A 6000-nucleotide genomic window follows, 5' to 3' on the forward strand; every position below is an offset into this window, starting at 1 on the left:
AAACAAGTAATGAGGAAGAGATTCCCTATTTAATAAATGGTGCTGGGGAAACTGGCTAGCCATATACAGAAAACTGAAACTGGATCCCTTCCTTACACCTTATACAAAAACTAACTCAAGATGGATTTAAGACTTAAATATAAAATGCTACATCATAAAAATCCTAGAAGAAAACCTAGTACCATTCAGGACATAGGCGTGGGCAAACACTTCATGATGAAGACACCAAAAGCAATTGTGACAAAAACCAAAATTGACAAATGGGATCTAATTAAAGTAAAGAAGTTCTGCACAGCAAAAGAAACTAGCATTAGCATGAACAGGTAAACTACAGAATGGGAGAAAAAATTTGCAATCTACGCATCTGCAAAAGGTCTGATATCCAGAATCTACAAAGATTTTTAAATAAATTTACAAGAAAAAAACAACCCCACAGAAAGTGGGCAAAGGATATGAACACTTCTCAAAAGAAGACATTTATGCAGCCAATAAGCATACAAAAAAACCCTCCTCATCACTGATCAGTAGAGAAATGCAAATCAAAACTACAGTGAGATACCATCTCATGCCAGTCAGAATGGTGATTATTAAAAAGTCAAGAAACAATAGATGCTGGTGAGGCTGTGGAGGAATAGGAATACTTTCACACTGTTGGTGGAAATGTAAATTAGTTCAACCATTGTGGAAGATATTGTGATTCCTCAAGGGTCTAGAACCAGAAATACCATTTGACCCAGCAATCCCATTACTAGGTATATACCCAAAGGAATATAAATCATTCTACTATTAGGACACATGCATATGTATATTTATTATAGCACTATTTACAATAGCAAAGACATGGAACCAACCCAAATGCCCATCAATGATAGACTGGATAAAGAAAATGTGGCACATAAACACCATGTAATACTATGCAGCCATAAAAATGAATTCATATCCTTTGCAGGGACATGGATGAAGCTGGAAGCCATAATCCTCAGCAAACTAACACAGGAAAAGAAAACCAAACACCACCTGTTCTCACTCATAAGCGGGAGTTGAACAATGAAACACATGGACACAGGGAGGGGAACATCACACACCAGGGACCGGGGGGGGTGGGGGACAAGGGGAGGGAGAGCATTAAGACAAACACATAATGCATGCAGGGCTTAAAACCTGCATGACTGATTGATAGGTGCAGCAAACCACCATAGCATATGTATACCTACGTAAAAAACCCCTGCACATTCTGCACATGTACCCCTGCGCATGTATCTGCACAAGTAAAATAAAATGAAGAGATTTTTTTTACATTGCTAAAATATCACCCTGTCATCATGCAGTTTCAGAATATACATATACACACACACAATCACACACCATATATACTATATTACATATAGTGTGTGTATAAATAAATATAAATATACATGTTGAGTGTGTGTGTAAATATATGTATACACATGCAGCACAAATATACATGATTATAATATGTAATAAGAATGAGACAGTATTACATTATTCCTAATAGAGATAATGCTTTTAAATGTCAGTAAAGAGTAATATTTCTCTCTTCAATTAATGGCCCTTTTATTTTGAGGACCAGGCTTTTCTCTTCCCTGATGTTCCTATTTAATATTCTTTTTTCTCTCAAGAAATATTCTTTCTTCCTTTACTGTCCATAATGAACTAACTACTATCTCCCTGCCATAGACATGTACTATCAATGCATGCTATAATTTGACATCCTGAATTACAGATGCATGGCATTTGAAGTATATTTATACTTAATAAAGAGACTAAATGTTACTCAAAACTTTCTACATTACTTATTTCAAAAAACTGTACTTTAAGTCCAAATACAGACCTATTTAGTAATTTTTAATCCATTTAACTGAAATAATTCTGTGGTTTTGTTTTTCTTTAATCAACCGAAAGAACAAATAGGTCATATTCTAGTGTGTTCTGAAATATTTAAGACTGATCTCAAAACTAATCTCAAAGATGATTCTCCCTGTGGCATAGAGTTTATGTTTACTTAATTAGTATGTATTTTTGAATCTAACCATTGTAGAAAATGAGCAATCTATTAGAAAATTTGCATTACTTTATTTGCTAAGGAACTTACTTTAAAATTTCACTTTTTTGAATGAACGACTTAATTTTTAATTTTTCTTTAGTTTTTAAATATTAGAATTGACACTCTAAATGTATTTTTAAATTTTTCTTTATTTGTTAAAACCTTAGCATAAATGACTTAAAAATTATCATTTTGTGCCAACATAAATGTTTTAGTCATTTGCTTTTAAATAGCCAAATTTTTGAGATTACTAGTAAAAATTATTTGAAAACAAATTTGTAGATAATAAAGATTAGCTAGAACTGTATATGTATGGTATAGTTACCACACAGTTTAATATGCAGCAAAAATGTATGATTGATATTTCTGAACTGTGTTCATTTTTCTGCCGTTTTCCAACTGATCAAAACGATTTTAGGAACGTATCCTTGTAAATAGGTACTAATTGATAATGGAAATAATTTTGTAATGGGCTATAAAGGATATTAATAATGAAGCCATATGTTTATGTTTGGATTTAAAACTTTTAAACCATTATTTGTTAAGTCATTTTGCTTTACCTTGAAGAACACAAACTGTTGTTTCAGTTTTTCAGACTAACAAGATCTTATTTACGGCAAGAAATATTTCATTAAGATGTTGTGCTATAATATGGGAAAATGTAAATCTTTTTCACAGTTTCTTTCAATGTGAAATAAAATTTTATTCTGACAAAAAAGAGGAAAAGTGGAATGCTTTCCCGCTAAGACTGAGAACAAGGGAAGGATTTTCACTCAATCCACATTGTACTGGAGGCCCAGCAAGTACAATAAGGTGAGAGAGGAAAACAATTTACAGATTAGAAAAGAAGAAACAACTGTCTTTATTCACAGGCAACATGATTGTCTACATAGAATATTCCAAAGAATCTACAGAAACAATACCAGAAGTTTAGCAATATCATAGTATATAAACCAATATGTAGAAATTAAATGTATATCTCTATGCTAGCAATAAGCAATTGCAAATTACAAATTATAATTTAAAAGAATATACCATTTACAGTGGTATAAGAATCATTACATATTTAGAGAAAATCTAAGTGAAAAATTTTTATGAAGAAAACCACAGAACATTTATCCAGAAAAATAAGAAATAAATAAATAAATGTAGGGAGACACTTTGTTTATGGAACAGAACACTCAGTATCATTATGGCATCAATTCTCCCCTAATTCATCTGTAAATTATATACAATTATAATAAAATTATCGGCAGACTTTAAAAAATGGAAATTGATGATTTAATAAATAATTCTAAAGCTTATACAGAAAGCAAGGATCTAGGGTAACTAAAACAATTTTGGAAAAGAAGACTGAGGTTAAGGAATCATAACATCTAATTTCAACTTACTACAAAGCTGCTGCAATCAGGGCAGTAAGCTATTGGTGTAAAGATAGACTTAATGGTCAACTTACTTTTGACAAGGGTGCCAAAACCCATTCAATGGTGAAAGGATGGTCTTTTCAACAAATGGTGCTGGAAAAACTAAGAGAAAAGGCAACCTGTCTACCTGAGGTAGACTTAGGAAGTTGCTGACTCAACAATCTGAGACTCATCTTCAAGCCTCAGAAGACATATTGGGTGATGGTTTCTAAGTGCCTACTAGTCCCAGGTTATTCTTAGTTACTCCTGTCTCTCTCATAGCTCAGTGTTTATTACCTAGTATTACAAATGTTTATTGATTAAAGACAAAACAAGATGAAAATATATTGATTGATACATAACAGAAAATCAGACCACTGAAAATGAAAACACATCTTTTTTTTTTTTTTTTTTTTTTGGTGTGCCATTCTAAGGATTTTTTTTTTTTTAATTTTTTATTGGATTATAGGTTTTGGGGTACATGAGCAGAGCATGCAAGACAGTTGCGTAGGTACACACATGGCAGTGTGCTTTGCTTTTCTTCTCCCCTTCACCCACATTTGGCATATGAAAACACATCTTTAAGAAGAATCAGTAACAGTGGCAAAGATCTGGAGAATTCCTAGAGTATTTTCTGCAACTCTGACTGATGGAGAATTTAAAAGGGGGAAATGAGAAAAAAAATTCTATCCTCCTAGGAAGAAATTATTATTACCTGACTGTGACAACAAATAATGACCAAAGCCAGTTTCAAACCCACTCTAATCAATCATAACAACTTCACATCAGTAAATACACTCCCTAAAATCAGCCACCTAGCAGCAGTTGTTCACTCTACTCAGTAAACAAGCTTCTGAAAGTTAGCCAGCCATCAATGGTGTTACTTACTTTCACAGTTAAACATTAAAAAACAATAACAACAAAAAACACCCTAAACACTCCAGGTTTTTGTTTGTCTGGTTGGTTTTGTTTTTTGTTTCTTTGAAACAGAGTCTTGCTCTGTCACCAATCTGGAGTGCAGTGGTGGGATCTCAGCTCACTGAAACCTCTGCCTCCCAGGTTCAAGCGATTCTCATGCCTCAACCTCCCAAGTAGCTGAGGTTATAGGCATGCACCACCATGCCCTGCTAATTTTTGTATTTTTTGTAGAGACAGGGTTTTACCATGTTGACCAGGCTGGTTTCAAACTCTTAGCCTCAAGTGATCTGCCTTTCTTGGCCTCCCAAAGTGCTGGAATTACAGGCTTGAGCTGCCGTGCTCAGCCAACATTCTTATTTTTGAAAATCCTCCAATCCCTGAACGCTGTATTACAAGACCAACTCCGCATTGCTGAGAGAGACAGTGCTTTACAGGTACAGCTCCAACTTGCTTACAAAGTGATAAATTTAGCTTTTTTATTTCTGACATTAAGAAGTGGCCTCTTCCTTCAACATAATTATAATATTATATCATTTGTCTGGAGTTTGCATTATTGATGATATTTGCTATTTTTTTTTCCAAGACAGTGTCTCACATTGTCACCCAGGCTGTAGTGCAGTGGTGTGATCTTGGCTCACTGCAATCTCTGCCTCCTGGGTTCAAGCAATTCTCCTGCCTCAGCCTCCCAAGCAACAGGAACTACAGGCATGTGCCACCACATGCAGCTAATTTTTTTGTATTTTTAGTAGAGACGAGGTTTCACCATATTGTCCAGGATGATCTTGATCTCCTAACCTTGTGATCCTCCTGCCTTGGCCTCCCAAAGTCCTGGGATTACAGACATGAGCCACTGTACTCGGCCATAAATTTTCTTTAAAAATATGATTTTTGTGATTCTTCATTCCAAGTAAGTTTTTTAATTTAAAAATAATTGTCTTAGTCTACAAGTATTTATTGAGCACATACTATGAGGAAACATGTTAGACATAAACAAAAATGGTCACTGCTCTCATGAAATTTACAGTCTAGTAGAGAAGGCCAGACATTAATCAAATAAACATACCGAAATATATAAAATGTGTAACTCTGTCCACCCATGAAAGATTATAAGCTATAGGAGTTGAACTGCCTGTCCACCACAAATAACTAAGAATGCACAAAATACATCGAACATTTAGATATGGTGCAACAGGTAGCACAGAACTATGATCCCCAAAGGAAAGAAAGCAAATAATTTCAGTCCTATGATTGTCCCAGTTTATCCTGGAGAGAGTTTCCAAGCATCAGTCCAGGGAGGGCAAAAGCAAACAGAGCCCCACTGAGTTGAGGAGATGGAGACTAGTACTCTGGGAGGCAGAAGTGGCTAGAATTAACAGGCAAAGTACAAGAAATAAAGTTGCTGAACAGAGGGAGAATGATGCCTCAGTGACCTGTGGGATATTAGTCTAATATGCATCTAATTGAAGTCAGAGAAAAAAGGGGGACATAAAATATTTGAAGAAATGAAGGCCAAAAGTTTTCTAAATTTGTTAAAAACTATAAGCCCACAGAACCAGGGGACTCAACAAATCTGAAAGAGAATAAACTTTGTAAAACCATACCAAAATATATTAT

This window comes from Callithrix jacchus, chromosome 14 (assembly GCF_049354715.1).
Source record: "Callithrix jacchus isolate 240 chromosome 14, calJac240_pri, whole genome shotgun sequence".
Taxonomy (NCBI): Eukaryota; Metazoa; Chordata; class Mammalia; order Primates; family Cebidae; genus Callithrix; species Callithrix jacchus.